This window comes from Hyla sarda, chromosome 9, assembly GCF_029499605.1.
Source record: "Hyla sarda isolate aHylSar1 chromosome 9, aHylSar1.hap1, whole genome shotgun sequence".
Taxonomy (NCBI): domain Eukaryota; kingdom Metazoa; phylum Chordata; class Amphibia; order Anura; family Hylidae; genus Hyla; species Hyla sarda.
In genome coordinates, this window is record NC_079197.1 from 153,136,956 (window position 1) to 153,150,487 (window position 13,532).

General features: G+C 46.8%; 1 pseudogene; it reads left to right on the forward strand.

Annotated features, from left to right (window-relative positions):
• Window positions 1–9,903: 9,903 nt before the first annotated feature.
• Window positions 9,904–10,013, forward strand: LOC130292087 (U2 spliceosomal RNA; annotated as a pseudogene).
• The last annotated feature ends 3,519 nt before the right edge of the window (window positions 10,014–13,532 follow it).

Genomic DNA, 13,532 nt, shown 5'->3' on the forward strand with positions numbered 1-13,532 from the left:
ACCTCCTCATTGACTTTGGTAGAGTGCCCGAGGAGAGACACTCATTAAATACCTCAGTCAAGAGGGGAGCTAAAGACTCCTTAAAGGTCCTGTACCACTCGGATGTTAAGCCATCCGGACCTGGCGACTTCTTGGGGGCGAGCCCCTCGATCGCCAGTCTCACTTCCTCTTCCCTGATTTCTTCTGCCAAACCATCAAGAGAGGGGTCTACCCCTGGCTCAGGAATAGTTTCAGCCAGGAAAGCCGACATCCCGTCTCGATCTAGATCCTTCCTTCCCAAGAGGTGCGAGTAGAAGGATCTGACGACCTCCAGGATCCCTGATCTGGACCGATTCAGAGATCCCGTACTATCAATCAGTCCTGAGACCACTTTACTACTCACTGACATCTTACAGTTCTTGTAAGGGTCGGGCGAGCGGTACCTCCCGTAATCCCTCTCAAAAACCAAAGATGCGTGCCTATCGTACTGACACCCCATCAGCAAGGATTTCACTCTGGAGATATCCTCCCGGCTACCTCCAGTCGAGACAAGGAGCTCGAGTTTCCTCCTCAGACCCTGATACAGGCGGTACCTATTCAGGGACCTGAGGCTCGAGAGCTGGCGGAAGAACCCCGCAACCCGCTTCTTGAATATCTCCCACCACTCTGACTTACTACTACAAAAGTCCAGTAAAGGTACCTGACTCTGAAGAAAATCCTCAAAGGACTGTCTTATCTCCGCTTCCTCCAGGAGGGACGAATTCAGCTTCCAATAACCTTTACCCATCCGGGGGGTCTCTGAAACATTCAAGGAAAACAAAATCATACAGTGATCGAAGAATTCCACCTCAACCACGGACACTGCGGAAGAGACGGCTTCCTCCTTTAAATAAAACCTGTCTATCCTAGACCTGCAGCTACCTCGATGATAGGTGAAACCCACGTGGCCTGAGGGGCTCCGGATGTGGGCGTCCTCTAGGCGAGCTTCCCTAACTATATTATTGAGGGCCACGCTATCGTAAGCCAGCGGACCATTGGAACCTCTCCTATCTTGGGACCTCGTGACATTATTGAAGTCCCCTCCAAAAATCACTTGCTGGCTAGTAAAAAGGAAGGGCTTAATCCTCATAAAGAGATCTTTGCGGCCCCACTTGGTTTGTGGGGCGTAGATGTTAATGAGCCGGAGCTCTTGCCCCTTCATGAGGACATCTAAGATCAGGCACCTCCCCATTTCTAACTCAATAACCCGTCGGCATTCAACCGGAGCGGTAAAAAGGACCGCCACCCCACTATACGGCTCAGCCGCAAGAGACCAGTGGGAGGGCCCGCGCCTCCACTCTCTTCTGGCTTTTTCCAGGGAGGCTAGATCTGACAACCTGGTCTCTTGCAGATACAAAATGTCGGCTTCAACACGGCCGAGAAAATCAAAGGCTGCGAATCTAGCCGTATCAGACTTTATGCTGGCACAGTTAATGGATGCCAGCATCAATGGGGTGAGTGCCGCCATCATGGGTGATTAAGTTAGACGGCCTCACCTTTATTTCTTCTTCCCCTTCTTCTTCGTGCCCTCATTCCCAGAAGAAGAAGAAAGGGCAGGACCGCTTTTACCCCTTTTTTTGGACTCACTCTGGTCCATTTGGTCCCCGTCTCCGTCCGACCCCGGTCTAGCCCTGCCCTCCGAGGAAGGTGCCTCAACAGGACAGGGCCCAGTTCCCCCCAGAGGCTCTCTCTCCCTAGGCACCTCGCCCTCACCTTCCCCCTCCAAGGAAGGGGAGGAGATGTTATCAAGGACGAGGTACCGGTTTGACAGGTCAACCAGAGGGGGGGCAGTCAGGCTTCCGCTTTGGACCCGGCCCGCAGTACGAGGGAGAGAGGGCTTGGACCTCTTCTTTCTCCCTTTCCTTTTGCCCTTATCTTTCTTTTTGGCCTTCTCTACACTCTCCTCATCCACACTTTCATAGTGGGAGGAATCGGAAGAGTCGGCCATATTGCCTTCCTCTTCGCCCAGTCTCCTGACCTCCTCATCCAGCACGTCCTCCTCCAGGGCTTCAGTCATTTCAGGGCCAGCTACAGGAGCAGGGGCCGGAGCTACCCCCGTCACTTGGGCACTCTCCTGCTCCCTACTCCTCCTCCGATTTTCCTCCCGCCTTAGTTTGGCGGGGCCCTTCTTCCTCACTAGCCCTGGTGCGCCCCCATCCCTGCTCGTACCCTCTCCAGCCGAGGCAACTTCACAGCTCTCCCCAGCCGGAGCGGCCGCCGCACGGGCGAAGGCGCTAGGACAACGGCTGAAAGGGTGCCCGAGGACACCACACAGATGGCAGTGGATCTGCCTACAGGATGCGGCCAGATGACCCACCCCACCACACAAAGCACAGACCTGTACAGTACAAGCTGCGCTAAAATGGGTGGGGCTACCGCACCTGTGACAGACCTTAGGCTGCCCCTGGTAGAAGACCTGGATCCTGTCACGTCCAAGGAAGGCGGCTGACGGAATGTGGGCAACCGTACTCCCTGAACGCCTGAGTTTGACGGAAAACGTCCAGGCCCCGGACCAGATCCCGTGCTCATCAATGTTTTTCTTGGGCATGTTCGTCACATCCCCATACCGACCGAGCCAGGTCATGATGTCGTAACAAGAAAGTGACTCGTTACGGGTCAAAACGGTCACCTTCTTGACCGAGTTCTGACGGGAAATTGCCTTTACGGCAAAATCCCGCCAGCCGGGCTCGTTCTTCGCCACCTCGTAGTTTGACCAGAAGAGTTCGAGACCCTCTGGCCGAACGAAACTGACGTCAAACTCGGACGTACCGTAGGGGTGGATCAGGGCAAAGATGTCACTCGCCCTGAATTCCATCTGGAGGAGGAGCTCAACCACTTTAGCGCGAGGTGGGCACGCATCCTCACCCCTCCAAATCAGACGGACCACATTCCTGCGGTTATTGTCCTGCCCGGTTGTCGGGAGGGACCAGACCACCTCCCCATTCTGCTCTCGGAAAGCCCCCAAACCGTGCCTCTCTATCCAGAAAGACAGGTCGACCTCACCCCTTCCCTCTACCTGGATCGACCTGTCTCCCCTACGCAGAGCCTCCAGGAGGCGCTGTTGCAAGTAACCCCCGGGGACGGACGGAGACGGGACCCCCCTGGACCCCCGGCAGCGACATTAGCATAGCTCCTAGGAGCAGTCACTGCCGGGGGGGCAGCCGGGCCAGACCCAGACCCAGACCCAGAACCACCATTCACACCACCACTCACATCATCCTTTTTCCCATTCATACCCCTACTCCCACCAACATTCACTCCACTGACACTCCTCTCATCCACAACACTACTACACTCAGCATTCTCACTCATACCCTGCCTAACTGATTCTGGGCTGGCTGGGATTTGTAGTACCGCTGGCTTAATTTCCGGCTTGGCTGCTGCTGCTGATGATAATGATGATGGCTCCTCCTTCTGAATGATCAATAGTGCCTCCTGAGTCTGGGGCTGCCCCACCGAGCGCACCCCAGCTCCTCCCACGGCGCCATTGCCGGACACTGATCCCGACACCGGGACACTCCCCCCCCTCACAGGGGAGTGCCCTGCAGTGCCCGCAGAACACACTGTACTCGGGGGACCGCCCCCCGAGCACACAGACACAACGCTCTCTGGCGCCCGGACACTCCCCCGCCTCACAGGGGAGTGCCCCGCGGCGCCAGTAGTGCCCACAGTACTCGGGGAACCGCCCCCCGAGCACACGGCAGCATAACTTGCCTCTGGCACTTGGACACGCCCCCTGCCACCCTGGGGCGGTCCTGCAGTGCCAGAGCTGCCCGGCATGTGCCCATCCTGCCCTTCCCTACCGACAGGATGGGTGGGCTTCACAACTATTGCGCCCTTAGCCGTTGCTGACGCCTTACTGTACTCCCCGTGCTGGCCCTGCTCCACCACAGGAACGGGGTCTGGCAGTTTGGGGGAGCCCGCAGCCTGAACCAGCTTTGCAGCTGGCCCAGACTGCTGGAAGGGGACAAATACATATTGTACCGTCTCCTTTGTCTTCCTTTTCTTGGACCTCTGCTTGACCACCACATCTTCACACTCCTCGTCCCCAAAGGTGAAATTCTGGAGGTGGGCTGGGGACTCCTGCATCACAATTGCCCTCAGCAGACCCCCAGCCTCACCCTCCACGTCATCCTCCTCACTCTCGCTTGGCGGAAGTGCCACCTGTCCAGCCTCAATGTAGCTGTCCTGGGTCTGGGTGTCACCTGGAGTAGCTACAACTCCCACACTTTCCTCCATCTTCTCCTCTTCACCACCATCCTCACTATCTGCGCCGCCACTACTCTCCCCATCATCCACCTCCACCTTACCTGGGGATTTCGTGGCGGCAAACCGATTGCTGTTGATCAGCTTCTCCTTGAAGAGACCGCTCCCCTCCAGTATCTCCGCTCTCCTCGCCTCCAGCCTCACAATCTCGCCTTTCAGCGATGTTATCCTCTTCTTCAGTTCTGGCTTGCTCCTTCTGGATCCGGTACTCATCAGACTCTGGGTCGCACGCAGATCCTCTCTGGCCATCCTCAGCTCCTTGCCGCGCTGCTCGTACTCCGCAAACCTTGCGGCCATGCGGGAGCAGTACGTGGAACTGGACTCTCCGGGCCCACTCTCCGACCACATCTCCACACTGCTTTTCCGTGCCTTTCTTCCACCAGTGGATCTCTGGCTGGCACCCGTAGCCTGGGTAGCAGAGCCTGCATTGCTGCAGACTCTGCCCGATCTTCTCCCGGCCGGAACAATGGCTGTCGAAGTTTTCACTCCACTCCCCGCCAGCCTGGAACGGGGAGTGGAGCCACGAGGCTCCATTGCAGGAGCTTCTTCCCCAGGAATCTGCCACAAACCTGGGGAAGGCTTGTTGGAAATCTCTGCTTGGCTCTGCTCTGCTGGAAGTCTCAGGAGACACACCCGCACACACCCTGCTGGGAGCCGTAATCACTGTCTATGTCAGTGTTCCCCAAGCAGGGAGCCTCCAGCTGTTGCAAAACTACAACTCCCAGCATGCTTGGACAGCCAACGGCTGTCCGGGCATGCTGGGAGTTGTAGTATTGCAACAGCTGGAGGCACCCTGGTTGGGAAACAATGGTTTATGTAGAGGACAGGAGCTTCTTCAGGGTCCTGAACAGTACACAGTGTTCCAAATGGAGCCGCCCTTACTTGGTGTCCAAAGGATCAGCTAACCCTTGCACAGCTAAGGAGTAGTAAAGAACTTGTAGTTCCTCCCTGTACTGTAGGGGGCGCCACCAGACAGCCATTCAGTGCATGCACTTCAATAATACAGGTAATTTACAAGTAAAATGCCCATTCTGATTGGTCAGTTCCTCCGGTTGTGACATGTTGCACAGATTTGGACTGTCTGTAGCATTGTATGTTGAGTCTGGTTTCAAGTTACAATGGTCCAGAAAAAAAGATTGTATGTTGAAACTATTGCATGTTGAGGCCATTGTAAGTTGAGGGATCACTGTATATATCTTCAAGTGCCATTTACGATAGATGATGATGCTTAGTTACAATTCACCCTCATATTGTGTTTTCTATTAATTACTCATGCTAGGTAGTTCCGTTCACGGATTCCAAGCACAATCCACACTACCAATGCGTTGATTGTTGCAATGACCACAGCATATATCACTGACACAGTGTACACTGATATAGCGTTTCCAATTATATGGTGATATTCTGTTATTTATCTTCACAACTCATAGAAGTAGTACACACTGCCGAGATATTACCGCAATATACACTCAGTATATAGTTCACAGTCTGTGCTTAGCGTAGCATGTACTTGGAGCATAACACACACTGATATTGCACTTAAATACGATGGCCACAGCATATATGTGTCGAACACGATTTACACTGAATTGAATTTTTCAAAAATTCTCCCATCTCTACTGTAAACCAATGAGACCTGCCAAGTCTTGATTAGCATCAATACAAGTGTCATGCATATGTGGTGTCCAGGTACAGGCCCTTGTCCTGTTCCTGTCTGGAGTCCGCTCAGCTAGAGTCCCTCCATTTCCATAGAGCTCTCTTGCAGGGCTTACCCCTGGTCGCCTCATGTAACTTATGTTAATATATTATTTAATGTATAGGAAATATATATGTATAGGACTTTTCTCGGGTCACCTGATGTACAGTTGTAATATATAATTGCTTAAGGACCTTACTGGGTCATGTGATGTACCCAGAGTTCACTGGGTTCAGGACTTACAGGTTTGCTGACCAATGAGCTTAGTCCAGCCCCCTATTATATAAAGGGCTGTAGTCTGTGAATTCTCTCTCTTAGTTCCTGCTCTCTTCCTGCCAGACTATCAAGCAAGAACAATCAGCATAACTTCATTCAAGTCATCTAGGCCAAAGCCTAAGAGCCTGCAGACATTAAACTGTGAGTTACAAAGCTCAATCTACCAAATCCTGTGTGACTACTACCAGATAAAATCTTATAATTAGTAGCACAGTGGCCTGCATAAACAGCTCATCATTTCAAGTCCCAGCAAAACCTGTGAGGAACCTGCATCCCGTTTACCCCTAAAGAGACTGTTTCTGTATAAAGACTGTTGCATAAAATCTGCAAGTAAAGTTCTCCAGTTAATTCACAAAATATGCTGTAGACATTCCGTTTATACCCTGCCGTTTCTGGGCCGGTTGGCGGTAGGACAATTAACTCTAAGCAAACCACACCCCGGCGTCACGACATTCAAGGGTTAATACAACCAGACCTTATAACATTACCGCAACACCCCAGACACGTCAACTCTCCTGGTTCACCACACATAGCAGCCCAGGAGAAAGCACCATGTTGGATAGCACAATAGCCCATGACCAAGAAAAGTAACCACTGCTTTGCCATAGCTACAATATGTGATCATACAGAAGCTACAAAATGCTGCAGTGACTGAGCTGTGCTATGGGGGCACTCAGGCAACAATCTGAAGGACCTTACCTGACATTCATGCCAGTGACTCATTAGCATGCCAGCTGTAATGTGAGGAGCAATGAGTACAGTGCTGATACTGCGTTTGTCGACTATTATGTTATGGTAATTGTCAAAAATGGTTTAAAAAACAGGGTTAAACAATTCAAAACATATGTTTAAACCTGGTTTCACACACAATTTATTTATTTTTTCTTCACATTTTTTTGCAGCCAGATGTTACTTAAAGGGGTACTCTGGTGGAAAACAATTTTTTTCATATTAACTGGTGCCAGAAAGTTATACAGATTTGTAAATTACTTCTATTAAGAAATCTTAATTCTTCCAGTACTTATCAGCTGCTGATTACTTCAGAGGAAGTTGAGTTGTTCTTTTCTGTCTGACTACAGTGCTCTCTGCTGACACCTCTGTCCATGTCAGGAACTGTCCAGAGTAGAAGCAAATCCCCATAGCAAACTTCTCCTGCTCTTGACAGTTCCTGACATCGACAGAGAGGTCAACAGAGAGCACTGTGGTCTGACAGAAAAAAAACTACACAACTTCCTCTGGAGCATACAGCAGACAATAAGTACTGGAAGGATTAAGATTTTTTTTAATAGAAGTAATTTACAAATCTGTAAAACTTTCTGGAACCAGTTGATCTGAAAAAAATAGTTTCCCACTGGAGTAACCCTTTAAGTTATTAAAGCCTATAGTACAATGAAAAAGGACTATCTATAAAATGCTCTGGGTAAAAAAATGTTGTGATATTTTTCAGGTCAGTGGAATTTTTTTTAAACGCACCATGCCGTGAGTATGATGTGTCTTTTTTGTTAGTCCTTTATAAATATATATATATGTAAAAAGTATATATACATATACATACATATATATATGTAAAAAGTGATCGAAAAAAACATGTTTTAAAATGCATAATTTTATTGCATTTTAAACAATGTGGTAAGGAGCCCCAAAACAAATATTAAATAAAAAAAAAATAAATAAAAATGATCTAAAAGCGTAATACATTTATGATCAGTACATACATATAAACAAACTAAGCAGAAATTATTTGTTTAAACCCTTTTTTTGGGCACCTCCATCTTTATTTACATTAAACTTAATTCTGACAAACGCCCCTTTGATCAAAGGTAATTTTGTAGGATCTTAGACAAGACGCTTCATAGTTTGTAGCCAAGCTGAGAGCCCCCTGCTGTTTAAGGGTACAAGGCATGAAAAACATTTCCAGTTAAAGTCATTTACATATTCTGAAGGAAAATGCTAAAGAACTAATGAAAGTCCATCATTTACATATGAAAACTCGGCAGTCCTTAATTTGTCTAAGCAAAGAGACGTTCAGCCCAAGTCATGTATATATGCAAATTCTACATAAATATACAGAACATGTAATTAGTCAGTTTTCTCATTATTTTTCAATGAACATGCCCGAAATGTGTCGAAAAAGATGGTAACGGAACATAAAAGATTGTTACATTTGATGACAATCCAGAACATTATCATATTCATTACAGTATTTCCAGAGCTCTAATGTCTTGTACTGTAATGTCCTATGTAACCTTTTATGTCTTGTATTTATTTGCTACATTATTATGAATTACAAAATGTTTTAAAATACAAAAAAAAAATAACAAAAAATGTAATATATTAAATTAGACCATGAATTTCGTGCCTACTGAACTGAGGTTGCAGATATCATGATAAATCTGGTAGTGAGCAATTTGTCAGTACTTGTTCACACATTATTCTCTAGACTCTACAGGCATCAGGACTTTTGATCGCTAAATTTAATGCATCAGCTCCTATGACAAGTCCGGCATAGGTGAACTCAGCCTAGATCTCGACGCAACTGATGCCAGAACTGATGACAAGTTGTCATCAGTTGTATGGCATTCGGCGTCCAAGCTGCGTTCCCCTGTCTGGTGCCCTCTGGCGTGTCCAACCATCCGGCATCAAAATTGAAACACTGAATGATTGTGAACTGTCCCATTCAAATGAATGGGATCAGTTCTAGTATCAGTTTCCCTCCGGTACACGCCGGAGTCAAACTGTGCCGGATGCCTGATATATGTGAACCCAGCCTTGGAAATGTATTTAATTTAGCATGGTGCAGTCAAGTTTTTTCGAGGAACTTTCATTTTCTAACTTTTTTTGCGTGAAAAATACAGATACGTGAATGTTTGGATGATTAAAAGTATGGTCCACTTTTTAGTTACATGAGTTTCACAATTCCAAAAAGGTGATTACATGGTATTCCATTAGCAATCAGCTAAAACCCTATGAAAACCTTAAATCAATTCACAATAGTTCCCATGTAGGGGAAAGAAAGGATTGCACAGAGCCCAATGAGCTGTCCATGTGATGCATGGATTTATGATTTCTTCCTAAGTGAGAGAAAACAGTCATAATGGTCTATGGAGAGGTACGGAATGAGTGTGGAGTAGCTAGAGCGACACACAAAAACAGAGACTACATGAGCTTGCAATGAGTATTACATCTCGCTCCAGTGTTAGATACATTGTTTGGACTACTTCTTATATAGTGTCCTCTATGCTTCTGCTGCTTTTTAGAGCGTGTGTATATAGAAACAGAAGAGCAAGATCAACTCTTCTGTGTGTGTGTGTGTGTGTGTGTGTGCAGTGTATGGGAGACATCATAGAGATTAGGCTCCATAAAGTAGCTCAGGCATAATGGAAAATAAAAATGGAACATGCAGAGGAGAAAACTAGGGAAAATTGCCACATATAAGTTATTTAATGGCCAGAAATCGTGCTGGTGTTCATGTACCCACACAATAAACATAAATAAATAAAAGTGACACGAACTCTTTAAGAGATGAAAAGGACTGTCCATAACTCAAATAAAGTGTCTTCTTATCTCACAGAAAAAAGTCCTGTCTTGGAGCTGTGTCTGGTATTACAGTTTATGCCCTTAAAAAGGAATCTGAGTTGTAGATCATCATCGCTTCTCGGCCTTTTGGCTAAGATCAAGTGTAGTATCTGTTCTTTTCAGTTTTTCATGCCGTTGGACTGTGACGCCGGTATGGGGCTGGTGGGGATGGGTGCTGCATGGAGGATGCAGGTGTACCAGGGCTGGTTCTGAGGAATCAGCTCGACGGCTGCCTCGATGTGACCTGTTCCCTCCGGGTCTCGCCATGAGGCTGAGAGGGTCTAGAGCCGAGGTACTTTTGTGCCTCGGGGAGTGGTGACCCCGAGGTGCCGAAACTCACTGGGAGTATTGGCTCACTGAGTTGAAGCACGGGCACCATAATCTCTTCACCTTGTGGCACTCACCTCTTGATTCCCGGCCTTCTGGCTAGGATCAGAGAAATTTTTATAGATCCGGCCGGATGTCCGGGCAGTATATCTGCACACATTCACTTATTTATTTCTTTTTGTCTCACTGTGTCACTTTTTTCGTGTTGTGTGTTCACATGATTTGTCAGGATGCGGTAGCCCTTCTGGGTGTCCCTCCTGGCGGTCTAGGGGAGGTGTGTGTGGCCATTAGGTTCCGCACCTCCCTGCAAACACCCCGGGTACTCCTGCTTTGGCAGGGTACCTACCGTTATCGGCTCTGCGGGCAGATACCTTGGCTAACGCCAAGGGTGATGCCGGGAGCATTTGTGGTCCCCTAGTAGCTTCGGCGAAAAGGGACATCGAACCTGGAACCTCGCAGGTACCTTTTGGTCCGGAGGCGAAGGGTAAGATTTGTTGGGGGGCCTCTCTCCTATCGGAGAAGGGCTTGCGATAGACCGCATCCTTTGTGCACGTTTTTTTTAGTGTAACACGTTTTGCACTTTTTCTTGCACTTTGGGTGAATCGAGAGCACGTTCCTCGTCTTTAAAAAAAAAAATCTGAGTTGTAGATGATGGTCAGAGCTCAAATGTCAAGGAAACTGTCCTGAACCACAGCATGTATGCCTTCTCACTCCCCCACCCTTCCTTGCCTTGACTGATTAACTTGCATGACTTCATGGTGGAGGATAAAACCTGTATATTAATCAACCAAGGCAGGGAGAAATGGGGAGAGAGAAGGCATGCATGCTGTGGCTCAACACAGCCTTCTTGACACTTGAGATCTGACCATGATCTAGAACTGACAGTTTCCCATTAAGTAAGTGGAGCTAAGCTAAAATAAGTAGCACTATAAGTTTCTTTCAAACTTCTGACAGCCTCTTTAAAGTCCTTTAGAAAATTTCAATTGCCTTTAACTAGAAATATACTGTATATTAAGGTTGTGATGACAACCATTCAAAAGGTTGACATTATCTCTTAAACGGTGTCATTTGTCTATTCGTATTTGCTCCAGATGTTCGGTCCTCATCATATATTCTGTACCACAGAGATTGGGATTTACATCTAAGTTCATTTATGCCAGTGCAGCACATTACCGTAGGCTACTTGCCAATGTCAAACTAGATGACTGAAATAAGATGTAAAATCTAAAATCTCTCTAAAGCGTAGGAAGTAAGGATTCCTGATGGAAACAATACAATAAGTTATCCTAGAGATAGAGGACATCATCAGGTTTGCTCAAAAATACATTACTGTATTTTTCGTCAAATAAGACGCACCCAATTTTAAAGCATAAAAATCTAGAAAATAAAGATTCTGAACCAAATACAATGTAAAGTATAGGACAGTGATCTTCAACCTGTGGACCTTCAGATGTTGCAAAACTACAACTCCCAGCATACTGGGAGTTGTAGTTTTGCAACATCTGGAGGTCCGCAGGTTGAAGACCACTGGTATAGGAGGTAGTACTCACGTGTCCCCGCCGCTCCGGACCCGTCACCGCTCGTCACTGCTGCCCTGGATGTCGCCCTCCATCGCTGTTGCCGCGTTCCCAGGGCGTCCCCGTCCCTCTGGAACGTCTCTGCTGCCCGGTATCCTCACTCTCCTTCACCGCCATCACGCCGCTCCGCACACCGCTCCGCACACCGCTCCGCACACCGCTCCAAATAAAAGCACCAACTTACCCCCCCCCCCCAAGTTTGGGGGAAGAAAAAGTGCGTCTTATACGGCAAAAAATACGGTACATGTTTTTACCCCTCCCCTAATTGTAATTTACAAGATAAATATTCAGTGACTGAATATTAACAGTGTTCACCATACAAAGCTAGAAAACCTATTTAGTACTTTTCCTTTAGCACTAGTTGTGAAAAGTATAAAACCCTTTAAAAAGATCATCCCAGCTGGACATTCACTATCCATGTAGGGGTACCCCCATTCATGCCCTGCCCACCAAACTCATGCCAATCAGGCAAAACTGGCAAACTTGGCATGGCAATTCAAGTGAATGGGATGAGCTGCAGGACCAGACACAACAACTTATATAGAGAAGCAGGTGGGCCTATGTAGACTCTCAGGACCCCCACCACTGTGCTGATCAGTAGGGAACCAGGAGGTTTGATTCGCTCTGATCAAACCTTTATGTCCTCATCTAACATATACATTAGAGAAATGTCTGGAAAAGGACTGTCCAACTGTCTTAAGTGTATGTCAGTCTTCCGAATCTCCATAACAGGGGAAATCAGTTTCCAGCATGTTGAATTTTAAATGGGCACTGTAAAAATCAAAAACTTTTATATGTTCTACATCTTGGCAAAACATAAACCTTTTCAAATATACTTAATAAAAAAAATGTATTTCTTTTTTATAGAAACTATGGCTTATAAAAACACCCCATATCATCCAGAACACAATCCTGTCTGGCTGCAGCAGCATCTTTTGCCCACAGGCATGAACAAAGTCCAGTAAGTGAGGGTGGGACTAGCACTCCTCTGTGCTCACTCCTGTCCTATCAGACTGCAGCAGGGAGGAGGGGGTTACAGAGCAGCCTGCAGTGATTGGATGAAGAGACTCAGACCATAGGGAAGAAGATGAGTCATGCACGCCCCTCCAAAGCACAGAATGACAAAAAGTGAGCAACAGATAGAAGGTATTTGTGATAGATATGTAGGTGCTAGACACATAAAAATGATATGTACATAATCAAGATTAGGTACTAAGTAATTATATAACTATTTTGGGTAAATAAGACAGTTATGCTTTACCACCCAATCCTTTTTCTAACTTGGAAATAATCCACCTTGACAGTAGCTCACTCCCCTATCTCCAAAGTAAATACATGCATGCTCAGCTAAGATGAACATACATGTGTATAAGGGGTGGGGGGTCAAGAGGAACAGCTGTCATCCAAACAAGAATCCAGGTGACATATATTGTCATATGCTATTGTCACAGACAACCCCTTTAAAAGCATAGTCCATGTTTTAAAATGTTTACTCAGTCCTATTGGCATTCATGGACTGTGTCGGACATTGTGACTCATCTGCATTCAAGTGAATGGGGCAGAGCTACTTTACTAAACATAGCACAAGCACAAAAGTTGAGCTGTGTTTGAAATTTTTTTTTTTAATCATCAAAAATACCTTTATTGTATGATAAAGATACCAAAAGTTGTCCATCTAAGTTATCAGAAATGTACCTGCCTCTCTTATTCCATAAAAAAAATAATGTTAAGCTAGTTGACAATGCTGTTGAATACAACAAAACAATGCGTTTTAAAACATTTTTTTCGAATTTTTT